The sequence below is a fragment of the Artemia franciscana genome, chromosome 20, assembly GCF_032884065.1.
Source record: "Artemia franciscana chromosome 20, ASM3288406v1, whole genome shotgun sequence".
NCBI classification, from domain to species: domain Eukaryota; kingdom Metazoa; phylum Arthropoda; class Branchiopoda; order Anostraca; family Artemiidae; genus Artemia; species Artemia franciscana.
In genome coordinates this window covers 26,524,364-26,543,006 of record NC_088882.1, presented here as the reverse complement: position 1 = coordinate 26,543,006, position 18,643 = coordinate 26,524,364, and the positions used below count along the sequence as shown (strand labels likewise).

At 35.2% G+C, this 18,643-nt stretch overlaps 1 protein-coding gene across 23 annotated transcripts in view; it reads right to left on the bottom strand.

Moving 5' to 3' along the window:
• LOC136039967 (uncharacterized) overlaps window positions 1-18,643 on the bottom strand; it is a 146,916-nt gene that overhangs the window by 111,843 nt on the left and 16,430 nt on the right. For 12 of the 23 annotated variants that reach the window (XR_010620605.1, XR_010620606.1, XR_010620603.1 and 9 more), the window contains exons 2-4: window positions 16,379-17,300; window positions 4,326-4,552; window positions 1,349-1,520 (exon numbers count right to left, since the gene is read on the bottom strand). The gene's annotated coding sequence lies outside the window, so the exon portion shown is untranslated. The remainder of the gene's footprint in view (window positions 1-1,348; window positions 1,521-4,325; window positions 4,553-16,378; window positions 17,301-18,643) is intronic. The other 11 variants (XM_065724008.1, XM_065724018.1, XM_065724011.1 and 8 more) reach the window with 8 other exon arrangements.

Below are 18,643 nucleotides of genomic sequence, written 5' to 3'. Positions count from 1 at the left end.
TATGTCTCAGATGCTCCATTTTCGGCTCGAATTGGATCCGGGGACAAATGGGGTTGGAGGAGGGAAACAGAAATCTTGGTAAATGCTTATAGTGGAGAGATCGGGATGAAACTTGATGAGAAGAATAAGCACAAATTCTAGATACGTTGACATAATTGGAACGGATCCGTTCTCTTTGGAGTAGCTGGAGGGTGCTAATTTGGAAGAATTAGAAAAATTGAGGTATTTTTAACTTAAGAACAGGTGACCGGATCTTAATGAAATTTGATATTTAGAAAGAACTCATGTCTCAAAGCTCTAATTTCAAATTCTGACCAGATCTGTTGTCATTGGGGGAGTTGGAGGGGGAAATCGGAAATCTTGGAAAAAGCTTAGAGTGGAGGAATCGGGATGAAGCTGGGTGGATAGAATAAGCCAATGTCGTAGAAACGTGATTGCCTTAATCGTACTGGATTCACTCTCTTTGGGGGAGTTGGGGGGAGGGGTTCAGTGCTTTGGCGAGTTTGGTGCTTCTGGACGTGCTAAGACGATGAAAATTGGTAGGCGTGTCAGGGAGCTGCACAAATTGACTTTATAAAGTCGTTTTCCCAGATCCGACCATCTGGGCGGCTAATGGGAGAGGAAAAATTAGAAAAAATGAGGTATTTATAACTTGCGAGTGGGTGATCGGATCTTAATGAATTTTGATATTTAGAAGGACATCGTGACTCAGAGCTCTTATTTTAAATCCCGACCGGCATTTAGCCTCTGATTTTCCTCTTAAATCAATCAATTGGTTCTTAGAATTTTGTTAGCGCTCATACCATATGAGCTCTTGGCTCTTAACTCTTCTTGCCTCGTTACAAGTGTCATATGAGCCTTTAGCTCTTGTTTTTTTTTTAAATAATGCTAGAAAACCCTGCGCCCCCTTCATGGATTTCTCTTCCCCAATGAAAATCCTCCCATGTAGCCAATTCCCCTCAACCCACAAAACTAAAATAATGCCCCTGAAAACGTCTGTGCACTTCCCAATTACCATTACTGCATTTAAACACTGGTCAAAGTTTTTAATTTTCTGCCCCTCCCCCGGGGACTATGGGGGAGTAAGTCATCCCCAAAAACATAGTTATCATATATTTCGACTATTTTGAACAAAATGGATAACTATAAATTTTAATCTGTTGACTTTGGGAAAAAATGAAAGTGGGAGGTGGCCTAGGTGTCCCCAAATTCTTCGGTCAATTAAAAAGGGCACTACAACTTTTAATTTTCGTTATAATGAAACCTCTCACGACATACTAGGACTACTGGGTCTATAGAACACCCCTGAGAAAAAGCAAAAAGAAAAAACAAACAAATAAACACGCACCCGTGATAGATCTTCTGGCAAAAAATACGAAGTTCCGCATTTTTGTAGATAGGAGCTTGAAACTTCTACGGTAGGGTTCTCTGATACGCTGAATGCGATGGTGTGACACTCTATGGCTTTTAGGGAGTGTTTCCCCCATATTTCGTTTATTTCATTGTTTTTTTACTGAGAACTGAAAATTAGAAACAAATAATCAATAAAAAAAAATACAATGATTCATACAAAGAAACGCTATTCGCATCGATTCATAAAATAATATATCTATTCAAAATCAATAGTTGTGGTGAAAAATAAATTTGTTTCATTTAGTTTCTATTTTGAAGCCAACATGTTACATGTTTCCCTTTTAAGACAAGTTAGACCATGGCAAATATAAAAGCGCCATCTATTTTAAAACAAAGATAATTTTTTTCAAGATTTGAAGCATAGAATAACAATGCGGTGTCTTTCTTGCCATTGATAACAATTGCATTCCGCTTGCAATTGAATTTACTTGTAGTGTTCCGTTTTGGACATTTTGCTAGACAGCTTAAATCCTTTGTACAAAATATCCTCTTCAATGGGGGCTGTTTTGCCTTCTAAGTAAAATGCTATTAAAAATTACGCCCATATTCCTTTTTAGTTTTGTCTGACATCTGCATTTTTTTTTATAAATAAATAAGAGAATATAAGAGAATGCATGTTTTTGTTTCGTGAGCATACGATCTGAATATCAAACAACTTAAGAATAAAAAAAAAAATCTATCTAATCTATGAAATTTAAAGTAGTTCATGCTTTCTTTATACTTACAGCATCATGTTTTATACCCATTTCCAGATGCCTAAAATTTTAACTCAATCCCCATTAGTGTTTTAACATATTATCCCTCCTCTTACAGAGGAATATAATAGTCAAGTCCGGGTGTAACGTGGTACGTCAGACTATCTTTTAGCAATTGCTACTTAGTAAACACATTTTTTTATGCTTAGGTTTAAATCTTTTTATTCCACAAAAGAGAGCAAATATTTTATGATTTAAATATGTCGGACTGGACGTCAGACCGTTGACCTATCCTATCCTTTTTTTAAATCCAGGTTCCAATCTTGAAGTTTGAAAATTTTCATCCGAAGGTCCTCTTTGCACTTATTCAAAACTTTACTGTTAAAATCTTTAGCAGAATGAAATAATTAGTCTGAATCTTAGCTAACTATGTCATTTTAAGCTAAATCTCAAGCCTTAACTTGCAACATTTCTTTGAACTAAAATAAGACATATTTCAAAAAACCTAAAAAGTGTTTTCCAAATAGGAAAGACTTTAGCATTCTGGGTTTCTAAGGAAGTTACTTTTGATAACAACCAGAGCTGGGATAGTTCCATAATGGTGGATAATCATCAATAAAGCGCTGTATATAGAACCCTTCTTAAACCACCATCTCCAGCTTTCTTAAGCCTTATTGTTTTCAATAGAATGCTAAGACTTTAAATAGAACAAAATGAGGCGGTAGAAACGCGGTGAGATTTAAAAAAAAAACTTTTCGTTTAGCTTAGGTTTAATATTCAATATTTCTCTTTTTCACTTTTTTTTTGAGCGAACACGGAGGAAGAAAATTCAATTTTACGTTAGCAATTTACAATTATGTAAAGAAAAAACTATTGTGCTTTAGCTTATGATTAATATTTGCAATTTCTCTTTTCAGGTTTTCTTTTAAGTCAGCATGAAGGAAGAAAATCTGATTTCAAGAAAGTAATTTTTTAATTATTTAAAAAAAAAGCAATAGTGCTTAAGTTCGCGACTAAAATTTGATATTTCTCTTTTACAGATTCTCTTTTGAGTCAATATCGAGGAAGAAAAGTCAATTCCAAGTAAGAAATTTATTAAGTCAAAATTTCGTGTGATAGTGAAAATTATCTGAATAATGTTTCAAAAGATATTACATGTTTAACAGGGGCGTAATTTACTATGAGCCAGAGGGAGGGCAACTGCCTCTTCCATCCCTAGTTTGCCCCCTCCTCCCAGCTGAAATTTACTTTCTATTAATAATCTAGTAATAACTAAGATAAGCCTGCATAATTCATGCATCCACAGAAACAAGTCAGTTTCCTTTAGTATATCCTTGCCTTTATTGAGTTATTCCAAAGCTTGGAAAAATGTCAAGTGTCACCCAATAGAAGATGACACTGATATCCTGATGACTTAACCACGTTAGCTACTTGTCCCACTACACTTTTCCCGTTTGAGTTTAGAATGAATAAGCATGGAACATTAATGTTTTACGTATTGAGTTTAGAATCAATAATTATGCAACATAATGTTTCAAGAGATATTACATGTTTAACAATGGCGTAATTTGCTATGGACCAGGGGGGGGGGGCAACTGCCTCCTCCAGATCCCAGTTTACCCCCACTCCCAGCTGAAAATTTATTTTCTACTAAAAATCTTGTATTAACAAAGATTATGTCTTTTCATCTTCATCCAGAGAAATAGGTCAGTTTTCTTTGGTATATCTTCGCCTTTATGGTACTTTATGGCTCATTTTTATTTTTTCTCTGTCATTTTCACTGGATTTGGAAAAATTGGCTCCAACTTTATCCCCCGCCCTCCCCAAGGATTTTGACAAAATTACAACACGTGATGATTAAGATCTAATGAAAAACCTGGACCTCAGTTATCAGCGTTCTTTTGTCTACAAATAAATCGGTTTTAATATCTTGCGGCCAAAGTCTAGCGGCATTGTGCAGTTTTGAAGAGCCTATTTTGCATTGTAATTGCTAGTTTATTAAGGGCGCCATTTTGTCGATATTTTTTCAACCGCTGAAAAAAGGTCATAGCTGACCCCATGCCCAATTTTCTATTCCTCTTGGGGTTTATTTCAATTTCTTGTTCCACTGTCAAATAAAAAAAATATGAATTAAAAAACAGAAAAAAAGTTTTCACATTAAATGCAATTATAATATTTCGTTATTTTTGCAATTAACGTAAAATTAAACCAAGCTACCTTTAGATACTAGATATTTCGGGGTCATGAGAAACCAGTAAGCTCCATACCTCGAAGTCCATATCCACCCAGTTGATGTTACCATCCTCAACAGGTCTTATAACCCCAGCCTGCAAAAGCATAGTGTAGAAATTAATAATGGGCTGTCGAACTTTCAGTTGAACAAGAGAATGTCTGATAATTTACTTCATCCAATTCACTCAACAGCCAATTGACAAGCATTTGACCTAAAATGATGATTAATATGAAACAAATTTTTAACAGTTTACACATAATGTCAAATAATTACCCTCTCAAAAGAGGGAACGAATTTTTTTCAAGATTTTTTTTTGTTTTGGGAAAAAACTGAATTGCATGATAGAATTTAAACTTGTAAATTTGAACATGCTATGAATAGAGGGGAAATTTAATAATTTATGATTTCAGATCCTGATTTGAAGAGCAGCCAACTTCAAATTCCATTTTCTGAGCCCCATTTATTTAGTAATTACATACCAAGTAAAATACACACAGAAAAAGTTTACTTGACTAGTAAAACCCCGAGTTATTTTGGGGTTTTCCATAATTTTATAGTGTATCCGAAGGAATAAGCCGTTGGGAGGAGTATTAGAGCAAGAGTTGTAACTTATGTAGAATAACACATCTATTATAAATAAGATTAATATATTGAAATCTCATTAGTTGTGGTGAAAAATATTGTAGCAAACATAGTGCATTATATTTTTTCGCTTTAATGCAAATTGGAACATTATGTAATGGTCCCAACAGTGGATGCATCAGCGCCATCTATTTCAAAACATAGGTAATTGCAAGGTTTGAAGCATCGAAACACAATATGGTGTCTTTCTTGAGATTGATAGCATTATGTCCAGTGTTTCCATTCTAGGGATTTCCCCCCTATAATAGGGATTTTTGAGGTCTGTTAGGGGATGCTTTTCTCATTTAGTGATTTTTTCATTTTTTTTAAATATCCTGGATTGTTAAGGTATTTCTAGGTTTTTTCTAAATCTGGTGATTTTTCACGTTATTGCCCATAGATTCATTATTCGATCAAACAAATCGCACAGGAAGCTAACTAATAGAAAAAAAAAAAAAAAAACAGAAAATAAGTGGTCCATTACGCCTCCCAATATGTGTCAAATTAGTATTCATGCAAATATACCACCTTCGAAACTACCGATTTCGCACTATCAGATATAGACCTCAGAGCGTTATCATCAAGATCATAAGCGAACATAGTTAATTGCAAAATTGCAAATATGTTCTATATTTCCTATTTCACAAGTTTTTCTCAGGTCAATCTTTTTCTTTATGTTTAGGAATTTTTTTTCTCAATAATCTATCATTTCCAAATTAGATTTTTTTTTTCTCTTAAAACCTTTGAAAGCGGACTGGATATGAATAGACACTCTACATCAGCAAATGGATCAGAAATGGTGTTATTGAAAAAAAGCAAATAGCTACACATTAAATATAATTTTCAGAGTGAAAAAAAGAAGTTATTGAAAAAGAAAATTGGACTTGGTGCTTTTCATAATAAGATTTGTAATATAACTAGATAGGTTAAATCGATAAAAGATTGATGACTGAAGTCGGTAGGGAGTAAGGGGGGTGGGCTACATCCTCTGGGAATTGTTTAATGGTTTTACTTTTACTACTAATATCGAACCGATACTCAATTAATTCACCCAATTCTCTTGTTTGCAATTGAAATACCTAACAAGCACGAAAAACTTCCTATTCTATAGAGGTTTCAAGCTTTTATCTGCAAAAATGTAAAATTTTTAATTTTTTACCAGAAGAAAGATCACGGATGTGCTTTTTCTCAGGGGTGACTGTACCGGACTAATAGTCCTAAAACATCAGGAGAGGGTTCACTTGAACGGAAATTAAAGTTTACAGTGTTCTTTTTTATGTGACCAAAATAATTGAAGGGCAACCAGCCCCACTCAAACGTCCCTTTTCTTTCAAAAACCGTTCGATCAATATTTTGAGATATCCACTTGTTCAGCATAGCTAAAAGGTTACAAAACTGCATGCATACATAAGCGGTATCACCCTATACTCTTTTTCTATGGTTTTCAGTTTTAATAAGCAGTACTAGGAGACCAAACTTCCATTTGTGAGAGGAATTTCAGACATAAAATGACATTCAGTGTACCCCTCCAACCTCCCCTCCGATAATGTATACCCCGAACACCCTGACACACGGAAGAAAATGTTTGTATGATTTTTTTCAGATTCCCATCTAAAACATAGAAAAATAACCCTGAAGTACAGTGTAATTACTAGGACACCAGCAAAAATTTTGAAAATGATCTTTTTTAAATTTTCATGGATAAAATTTGTCCCGCCCTTCACAAATTCTGATAGGCATCAGTCTCATCATTTCTTTAAAAAAAAGGTCTAAAGGAAATATTTTCCTCCCAATATATTTCCGTTCATTACTGACAATTTACTAAAAAATGTATTCTTAATGTTTTTCAAGGAAAAGTAAAGAACTCCATTATACCAAAAATAAGAACAAATAGAATCAAATAATCTACCCAGCGTAAAATCGTTACAAATCAGCATCAATAAATAAATGAAACCCAAAACGAACAGAAATTACAATAAATAACCGAGTCGAACTCAAAACAAGCAGAAAATAAAATGATTAAAACGCACAGCCACTACGCCTACTCAAGTCCAGAATATAATTTGCACTTCACTGAAAAAATTATATTTTTTTTACTTTGAAAACTTAAATAACTAGAAAATTATTGAAATTTTAAACAATAAATATGACCATATGTATATTAAACTGACAACACATATTCTTTTGTATTTTTTCATTAGAGTGCAAATTATGTTCTGGCCTTGAGAAGGCATAGGGGTTGTGAGCCTTATCCATGTTAGTTTCTGCTAGTTTTGAGTTCGACTTGGCTATTTATTGTAATTTCTGTTTGTTTTGGTTTTGATTTATTGGCGGTAGTTTTTCTAGTGCGCTTTTTTAAGTGACCAAAAAAATTGGAGGGCACCTAGGCCCCTTCCCAAACTAATTTTTTTCCCAAGTCACCGGATCAAAAGTTTGAAATAGCCATTTTGTTCAGCATAGTTAAAAAACCTAATATCTATGTCTTTGGGGACGATTCAATCCCCCAGAGCTCCCGGGGAGGGGCAGCAAGTTACAAACTTTGACTATTGTTTACATATAGTAATGGTTATAGGGAATAATTTATACAAGAAGTGGTGTAAAAAGTTACATCTCGGAAACAACAGTATTCTGCTCTCAATATTGACAGTATTCTCTATATTGAGCCGGTTCGCTCCTTACTACAGTTCGTTACCACGAACTGTTTGATATATCTTTTGTCTCTGATCAATCGACTTATCATCTCCGCAATTCCAACAAGTTACTTGTTCTTCACACTGCATCGGTGAAATCTGACTTCAACCCTCTGACAGCTTGCAACAGGATCTGGAACACGCTCCCAGAGTTCGTACGAATCTGCCACTCGTTTGGTATGTTCAAAAAGTATGTTAGAGATTTTCTAGCTAGTAAATAATTTTGTTTGTTTGTTTTTGTTTGTTTTTTCATTCCGGTTTCCCTCGGAGTTGATGTCTCTGGATTGAGTTGGATATTTAATTGAGTTAGTGAAATCATGTGCTACCCCTTGCCTAGCTTGTCATTTTTGGGGATTATTAAGGTGGGCGACTCATCTTTGTTTTTGGATTTTCTTTATATATATATTTTTTGTGTTGGTATTTTTTTCTGCCCTGTTCTTTCCCGGCCATGGAGCCTAGTGGGGGACATTGTCTTGAAATAATTTTTTGGTTTATGAATTTTATTGTTAAATAAAGAACTCTGGTGGATATAAGCAATAATTTGTTCGTGTTGTTTTCTTGCCAATCTTAGCATTTAATTTTTCTTATGCAGCCTTATAACTATGATTTTTATTTGATAATAATGTGAAATGTCTTTGGCTTGTGGTTGTTGTTAAATTGAAAAAAAAACACAAGTTTTTTTAAACAAAATATTTTCTTTCATTCATTTCGGTCGTTTGAAAATCGCTTAACTTGTGACTTTCATCTTCATAAGAAAAGTTTCGTCTTCTTTGGCCGTTCTGTTACTATGCCTTACAAAATTAGTTCCGCAAATATAATATATTTAAGTTACAGGGAGAATCTTTTCAAGGAGAAATTTGTGGCGAGGAAAGGGATTTTTCCATGGATGGGGGGCTGGATTTCCCGACACTATTTAGAAAACGATTACAATACAATAAAAATAGGTTCTTTGAACTAAAGGTGAGAAGCAGCATTAAAGCTTAGAACCAACAGAAAATGATATTTATATGAGGGTGGTCGCCTCTCTTCAGCAGCTCGCTTTTACGCTAAAGTTGTTTTTTTTTTTCTTAATTTAAAAGAGGTTATTATTCTAATTAAAAGACCTTTGCGATTCAGAAGTCATTCTTAAACAACTGGAACTAAAATCAAACTTAGGTTATTATAAGGGTTAATTATAAACTCAGGTTATTAGTTTAAAAAAGTAGAACTAATAGACAAATTTCGTTTTAATTATTCATATACGGTAAGCCAGAATCAAAACCTGCATAAATTTAAAAATATTCAGAAATTAAATTTAAAAAATTATTTTTTTTAACTAAAAGTAAGGAGCGACAATAAAACTTAAAACAAACCGTATATGAAAAGTGCTGTTTCCTCCTCAAATCTTTAGGCTCTTTAGGCTAAAGTTTTTATTGTTTTAAAAATAGAGCTGTGAGAAAGAGTCAAACTTGTAGAGGTGGAATTTTTTCCTCTGAAATATCCAAAAACGCAATCCTTAATGAAACTACCAAAAAATGGAATTTGAAGGGACAATTCCCTCCCCAATTGGTTCTTAATCTGTTTTTTTTCTTAAAACTAGAACATTATATATATATATATATATATATATATATATATATATATTGCTCTTTACGCTAAAGTTTTTTAACTGTTTAAAAAGAAGAGTTGAGAGAAAGAGTCAAACTTTAGCGTAAAGAGCGGGGCGTTGATGAGGAAGCAGCCCCTTTCATATACGAAGTAATTTCTGTTCGTTTTAAGTTTTAATGTCGTTCTTTACTTTCAGTTAAAAAAACTTTTCATCACGTTTTTATACTTTTCACGTTTTCATCGTTATCACGTGTTTTTATTTGTCAATGAGTTTATTATTTCCTTATATTCAAATTTGTTTTGCATACAAAACACTTAATTTGTTTTGTACTTTAAAGAGGTTCTAAAAAATAGGACTAAATAAATATAATAAACTGCCGAAATAGATAAATAAGTACAATTCGCAAAAAGAATGTTCTCTGGTATTTATTTGAGCCTAATTGCCGGGTTGAACCACGCTGATTTTTTGGTTTCAGCCATATATTTTGATGGCTGAATATATATCTAATAATTTGAATCATACTGTTGTTAATCGCCATTACAGAAGTTAAATGCATACTGTGTTATCACGTAGGTAATATTGTAGACCGCAAGATTTTAATTACAACCATAATTAAAATAGCGCTGTTACGTGAGGCTCTTACAGTCAAGAAACACAGACGAATTGGGCTGTACAACCGTGAAACGGAACACGCAACATGAATGTGAACATAGCGATTGTAAAATCCAAAGATCATACGTCATCGGTTCTCTCTGCATCGATTGGTGCAAATATGTAAGAGCTATGCGGTTTGTGTATATAACAAAATGAATTCGTCAAAACTTTCTAGTTGTGAAACTAACTTACACCAAGCAACAACACAATAGATATTAGCATGGATCCAAGTTTTGAATTAGAAATACCTTTTTATTGTGACTTTCCACCCTTTGGACCAAATACTACCTTTTTGGAACAACTTGGCGACGACTCTACTTTGGAGAGGAGTTTAGATGAACCATGTATGTTCCGACAGTCTGACTTCCTACCCCTTGGACCAAATACTACCCTTTTGGAACAACTTGACAATGATTCTAATTTGGAGAGGAGTTTAGATGAGCCATGTATGTTCCGACAGTCTGACTTCCCACCCCTTGGACCAAATACTACCATTTTGGAACAGCTTGGCAATGATTCTAATTTGGAGAGGAGTTTAGATGAACCATGTATGTTCCGACAGTCTGACTTCCCACCCCTTGGACCAAATACTACCATTTTGGAACAACTTGGCAATGATTCTTATTTGGAGAGGAGTTTAGATGAACCATGTATGTTCCGACAGTCTGACTTCCCACCCCTTGGACCAAATACTACCATTTTGGAACAACTTGGCAATGATTCTTATTTGGAGAGGAGTTTAGATGAACCAGGTATGTTCCGACAGTCTGACTTCCCACCCCTTGGACCAAATACTACCATTTTGGAACAACTTGGCAATGATTCTTATTTGGAGAGGAGTTTAGATGAACCATGTATGTTCCGACAGTCTGACTTCCCACCCCTTGGACCAAATACTACCATTTTGGAACAACTTGGCAATGATTCTAATTTGGAGAGGAGTTTAGATGAACCATGTATGTTCCGACAGTCTGACTTCCCACCCCTTGGACCAAATACTGCCATTTTGGAACAACTTGGCAATGATTCTTATTTGGAGAGGAGTTTAGATGAACCAGGTATGTTCCGACAGTCTGACTTCCCACCCCTTGGACTAAATACTACCATTTTGGAACAACTTGGCAATGATTCTAATTTGGAGAGGAGTTTAGATGAACCATGTATGTTCTGACAGTCTGACTTCCCACCCCTTGGACCAAATACTATCTTTTTGGAACAATAGGTCTTTTTCTGGAATTTTCTGCTTTAGATACTGATATGCTTATAAAAAACAAAATTCTTTTCAACTTCAAAGAAATTTATAGGATTGCAGTTTAGAAAATTCTCGTTTTCTGACTATCAAAATTAATTATTCCATAGGCTAGTTTTGAATTCTTTTTAAGTTAATTTTTGTTAATATGCTCTTTGTTCTTAAAAAATGTTCTTTTTGCCTAACTTTGGATATATAGAGAAAAAGGACATTTTTCTCAATTCTTTTTTGGCCCATAAAAAGGTAATTTTAGCAAAACCAGGCCACATGAGTGGAGGTAGCCCCTCCATGATACCCCTGTCGGCTGAGCATATAATACTCACTTCACAGTAAGTGAGGGGGACTTGGAAGCTAGCTAAAATAACCTAAAAACATAGACAAACCCTTTTTGAACCCCTTCATTAACAGCTGTTAAATTAACACTATCATGTTAACACTATCGAAAGATTCCCCTGAAAAATACGGTAAACAGTTGGTAGCAGCAAGCTGTACATAAGGAGCGACAGGGTTAAATAGTAAATTTTGTACCCCTAAAATTTCTGCGGCCAGGGCAAATGTCTCCCCCAAACCACCTCACAAGCTGCCTAATGCCAATTTGAAAAAAGAAAATTTTCGGTATAACCTAGACTGTATAAGGCCTTCTCTCCCATTTACCCTTTTTACTGCAGTGACTATTTACATTGACTATGATCTATTTGTATGAAAATTTCTACAACTTGCAGGATTTACAAAGCTTGGAAACGGATTTGCAAATCGTCATCGTTTCTAGCAAATTAAAATAAAGTTTTTTATTGTTTTAAAAAGTAGAGTTGCGAGAAAGAGTCAACCTTTAGCGCAAGGAGCAGGGTGTCGAGGAGGAAAAGCCCCTTTCATATAAGGAGTAATTTCTGTTCGTTTTAAGTTTTAATGTCGCTCCTTACTTTCATTTCAAAAAGCTTATTTTTTTTATTTAATTTCTGAAAGTTTTTTAATTAATGCATGTCTGATTTTGGCTCTCCGCACATAAATTATTAAAATGAAATTTGCTATTAATTCTTTTTTTGGCTAAATGGCTTTCTCTTAGTTTTGATCAGACGATTTTGAGAAATAAGGGGTGGGGAAGGGGGCCTAGTTGGCCTCCAATTTTTTCGGTTACTTATAAAGGCAACTAGAACTTTTAATTTTTAACGAACGTTTTTATTAGTAAAAAATATATGTAACTTAAGAATTAACTTACGTAACAAACTTTTATATTCTTATATTTTTGATTATATATATGAGGGAGTTTGTCCCCTCGTTAATACCTCGCTCTTCACACTAAATCTTAAGTTTTGTCCCAATTCTTTAAGAATGACCCCTGAATCAGAAAGGCCGTAGAATAAATAGTTGAAATTACTAAAAATACTATAGCATAAAGAGCGAGGTATTTATCTCCTCATAAATACCTCACTCTTTATGCTAAAGTATTTTTAGAACCCCTCATATGGGTAATAATCTCTGTTCGTTTTAAGTTTCAATGCTACTCTTTACTTTCAATTGAAAAAACTTTTCCATGTTTATTTTTTCATTGTTTTTTTTTATAGTAATTTTGAAAAATTCTGCGCCCTTTTCATTGAATTTCTGTTCTCTCATGACATATTTCTCCAAGGAAAGATCCTCCCACATAGCCCCCTCCCCTCAAACCCACCCCCAAAACAAACAAAAAATCCCCTGAAAACGACTGTACACTTGCCAATAACCATTATTATATGTAAACACTGGTCGAAGCTTGTAACTTGCAGCCCCTCCCCCAGGGAATGTGGGGGAGTAAGTCATTCCCAAAGACATAGTTATTATGGTTTTTGACTATGCGGAACAAAATGACTATCTCAAAATTTTGATCTGTTGACTTGGGAGAAAAAATGAGCGTGGGAGGGGGGGGGTATGTGCCCTCCAATTTTTTTGGTCACTTAAAAAGGGCACTAGAACTTTTCGTTACCGTTAGAATGAGCCCTCTTGCGACATTCTATGACCACTTGGTCGATACGATGACCCCTGGGAAAAAAAAAACAAACAAACAAACAAATAAACACGCACCCGTGATTTGTCTTCTGGCAAAAAAATACAAAATTCCACATTTTTGTAGATAGGAGCTTGAAAATTTTGCTATAGGGTTCTCTGATACGCCGAATGCGATGGTGTGATTTTCTTTAAGATTCTGTGACTTTTAGGGGGTGTTTTCCCCTATTTTCTAAAATAAGGCAAATTTTTTCAGGCTCGTAACTTTTGATGACAAAGACTAAATTTGATGAAACTTATATATTTAAAATCAGCATGAAAATCTGATTCTTTTGATGTATATTTTAGCATCAAATTTCCGTTTTTTAGAGTTTCGTTTACTATTGAGCCTTACTACAGTTCGTTACCACGAACTGTTTGATAAAAAATGACTTCATGCGAATGACTCATACAATGAAAAGGCTCCATACAATTATTCAGACAATAGGGCAGAGTGAAAAAAAGAAAGTTAATTTAACTAATTAGTTACTGTTTCTATTTTGATGCTTATTCAAAATATATAAAACTCATGAAATTTAACGTTACCTGCTAGAAGTTACGTGCCTGAGATAATTTCCCCAAATTTCAAAAAGGAGGAGAAATACCCCCAAAACATCAAGCGATATCCACGAAAATCACACCACCAGATTCAGCATATCAGAGAACCGTACTGTCGAGGTTTCATGATCCTCTATACAAAAAATATGCAAGTTTTTTTTTCAGGAGTGATTGTGCCAAACTAGTATACTAGAGGATCGGGACAGGGCTCATATGATTAAGTTCTAGTACCCCGTTCAAGTGATCAAAAACATTCGAAGACAGCTAACCCCCTCCCGTGCCCCATTTTTCCTAAGATCACCTGATCAAAATTTTAAAGTAGCTATGTTGTTCAGCATAATCAAAAGATCTAATAGCTACCCCTTTCAAGACGACTTTACCCCCCAGAGTCCTCAGGGGAAGGGCTACAAGCTATGAACTTATTATTACTAGCGTTTTACAAATTCCTACTGTAGAGGTTTCAAGCTGTCATTGGCAAAAATGATACATTTGTATTTTTTACCAGAAGAAAGATCATGGATGCGTGTTTATTTGTATTTTTCCCAGGGGTGATCGAATTGAACAAATAATGCTAGAATACCAGGAGAGGGCTCATTAAAAAAAAATTTCTAGTGTTCTTCTAGAGTGACCAAAAAGCTAGATAGTCAACAGGCCCTGCTCCTATGGCCCTACCCCACCCAAAAGTTGTTCTATCAAAACTGTAGGATAGCCGCTTTGTTGAGCATAGTTGAAAGGTCCAAAAGCTACGCCTTTGAGGATAACATGACCCCTCACAGCCCCTAGGAAGAGGGGTGTATTTTATGAAATTTGCACACTTGTTTACGCATAGTTTTTTTTTTATTAGGAAGCATACAGACATTTTTTGGAGGGGCGTATTTTTCACAGGGATAGTTTTCTGTCAAGAGGTATGTTTTGAAAGATTCTTTACGTTTGTTTAACTTTCTCTCTGTCGACTCAATTTTACATGTAGAGATGTTCCAGGAGAATTATCCAAAGGAAATTATCAGCGGGGTTGGAATAGTCTGAAGAAGCTTTTTGTGGGGAGATTTTCCTCGGAAAATCTATGTTACCTTTTTGAATGAAAATCAAGTTGCCATGGCAAACTGTAGAAGAAAGACCAATATAGATAATTTAAGTGAGAGGCAAAGCTGGCATAAGCCTTCTTGAGGATATTATATAAATGATGTAATTTTAACTTATTCATAAATAGTCCATCCATCCTAGGGCAAAACTAAAAGTGGATATCCATACAACTAAGGGATGATCGAGATTTTTAGGTTAATTCATGACGGACAATACCCACTGGACTTGTATACGAAACAGGAGACTGATTTTTTTTTTTTTTTTTTTTTTTGAATTTGTTTGTATTAGGCTAAGTAACCTTAGCCTAATAGGCTTGCCCACTTAGTCTTAGGCAGACCACCGTGTTTTAGGATGGACAGATTACTGACAAATCCCCTGAAGTTGCAGGCTAACAAGGAGACCTTTAGTTTATCAAGTGTTTGGGTAAACAGCAAGCGAGTAGCTATGACTCCTTTATTGTACAAATACTTGCGTGTTAGCTTTTGGAGGGGCAAGCCTGCCTAAAGTCTCAGGCAGGCTGACCACCTGCCTTGAGTGTCAGGCGAGGCTTTGTACCCTATTTATAAGCTAAGACAGTTGCATAAAAAAGACAAAAAAAAAAAGAGATATAGGTTGACTGACAAGTTGCCTATACTTAGAGCCATGGAGGAAGGTTTCCCAACATGATTTGAAAACCATAAAAAAAAATTCAAACTAAAGTACGCTAAAAAGATTTTTTTCAGAAGGAATTGTTTGCAAGAAAATTTAAGTAGGGAGGTACTTGAAGGAAGCTTTTGTGGTGGGAGAAAATTTTCAATGAAGGGGGATCCATATTTTCTGACATTATTTGAAAAACGATCAGAAAAAATAAGTTTTTTTTTTCAATAGAAAGTAAGAAGTCATATTGGAGCGCGGTTGCCTCCTCCTCAACTCTTTACGCTAAAATTTGACTTTGACTGGCACTTTGTCAATAATTTTCGAGACTATACCGGCGGCACTGAACAGTCTAAAAGGAACAAAAGGAACTCTCAACCAGTGAAAATAAGTACAGACACCTTGACAAACATCTTTACTAATCCATCTTAGATGCAGTGCGACGACATCAGTGGCCATTTTAGGAATAACCAGGCGGGCAGTTGCCCCCCCCCCCCCACCCATTTTTCTGTCATTTGACAATAAATTCCTTTTACTTTACATTTTGCATTCCTGTTCAGGTACCTTACTCCTTCCCAGATCAAGAGGCCTAAAGCCACTACTGAAAAAAAAAAACTAAAAAAAAAACTGTCAAAACAGAAAAGCAAGATATAAAAACCATGGAGTACGGCAGAAAAATAAAACATAATCAACAAGAAGAAAAACACCGGAAACCAGAGAATTGAAATATCAGAAGCCTGAAAGAGCACAAAAAAGTTTCGAGGGCATCCTTGGAACGCAAGTCCCCCTCCCCTTACGAAAAAATCCACTCATCTCCCCAACCAGCCCATCATAAACAAAAAAGCACGAAAAAGGCAAAAACTAACACGCCTTAGAACAATTGGAACAACATCACTCAATACAAGCACACTAGTAAAGTCTGCATTACTAAGATACAAAACTTACCCAAAGAGAAGTTCACAAGACACTCATCCACCAGGACACAAAACAGCTTTATGTTTTCATGTGTAGGGAGATATCCACTTACTAGGAAAATATTCATTCGCATCCGTCTTTCTTTGTAATAGATTCTTGCTTTCAGCAGAACAAATGAAACTAACCCTGTCACAGCTGCCATGAAATTCTACATGTCGTCAGCAAAGTTAAGCTTCATCCTCTTTGAACATACATCTATAAGTGCTCCATGCTACGAAATCCTTTAGAATCAGCCAATTAAATTATTAAAATGCACTAGAGCATCAAAGGGCAAAACAAAGAACCATGGGTCACTCCATGTTTTAAATTCATGTAATTGGATTTAATGCTCCCACCATCAACACCACACTATTTCCATCACTCAAAAAAGATGACAGCTTTCATTACTGACAAAAATCCAATCATTCTTATTCATGGATTTAAATATCATTGGTATATTCCACGCAATATAAAAACATTTACTCCTTGGACCAAATTCAAGATTATGCTGTATAATAGATCTTTTTTTACACTTGTCATCAACACTTTCAACGTCTTCCACAGATGCAAAAGGGCTTTTAATCAAAGACTGGTTCTATATTTTGAAAAATTTATTTGGCTATATATACTTGGTAAAGGCTGCTCAACTTGAGTTGCGCGATTCCTTTGTCTGCAAAAACTGTCCTGACCATAGATCGTCATCTCAGAATTATAGGTTGCAGACCAGGTTGTGGTTGCAGGTCAGGTCAAGATTGTAGCAGATCAGATTGTGGGGTCAGGTCAAGTAGGCGTCATTTAATTGTGGGGTACCATTTTACTTTCTATCCGGTTTACAACAGCTGTAACTCAAAATTTAACATCAAATGAGCCCTTCCATAGTATTTCCATGACCATCCACTGTAAATAACGACCCCTGTAAAAAACGAAGAGATTATACACACTATGCTCTTTACTGTGGAAATGAAGCTGTGTAAATTACGATAAGCGAAATTAGATTCCAAACATCAGATTAGATTCCAGAAATTAGATTCCAAACATCACGTAATGGCTTTTAAAAATACATCGTTTTTAGATAACCCACAGTTTTTGGTCATGTAAAGAATATGAAAACACGGCTGGGAATTTTCTGACTTAGAAGACTCAGATAATAAATGGAAAAATTTCTATGCTCGGTTCAAGTTCCCTCTCCCCCTCTAAAACAACCTTTGAAAAGATCGAAGGAGCAGTCGCACTTTTTTGGATAAAAGAAGATGAGTGGAAGTGAACAGTGTTGGGCAAAAAGCACCAACCTTTGAAGGAGAGAAAACAAGTACCCTGTCAAGAGATGGCCCACAAAGACACCAAACGAAGATAATCAAAACAACAAAAGTCGTCACAGAGCTTACAGCAATGTAGAACTTGCAAGCTGAACAGATCGCCGAAAATTGTGTATTGTGAAAAAAGGACAATGTGGAGACACTCAGAAACAGAATTGGAGCAAATACTTTATTGGAGCATAATTACTCGGAATTGAAGCAAAATTATGTATTGTGAAAAAAGTACAATGTGGAGACACTCAGAAACAGAATTGGAGCGAATACTTTATTGGAGCATAATTACTCGGAATAGGAGCAAAATTATGTATTGTGAAAAAAGTACAATGTAGAGACACTCAGAAACAGAATTGGGGCAAATACTTTATTGGAGCAAAATTATGTATTGTGAAAAAGGACAATGTGGAGACACTCAGAAACAGAATTGGAGCAAATACTGTATTGGAGCAAAATTATGGATTGTGAAAAAAGTACACAATGTGGACGAAGACCACATTACCTTGCCATCACAAACAGCAAAAACAAACAGAACAATAGAGAATTCTTTTCGCAAGACAGTGGGAAATAAATTAGAATGAATATTTCGGCCCTAGGTCCAAGAGCCGTCCTCAGCAAGATAAAAGTATATAAGAAGAACAAGAGCTAAGAGCTCATTTGGCACTTGTGAGAAGCTCAGAACCTAAAATTAGACTCGGTACTAGTTTTATCGAATTTGCTGTACTTTGTTTATTGGCAATTATTATAAAGATAAACTTGAAAATACAGCGTTTCTGTAGTCTCTTCTTGTTCGGTATTCTACCTGTAAAGAGGATATATTAGATATAAATTAGATACATTCGGCGTTTTTTTTCTTCTTCATGAATTCTATTGTATTCTTCTTGTTTTTATTGTTTCATTTACCTAACGAAAGAGGGGGGGGGGTGGTGTCAGATAAACCACGCTG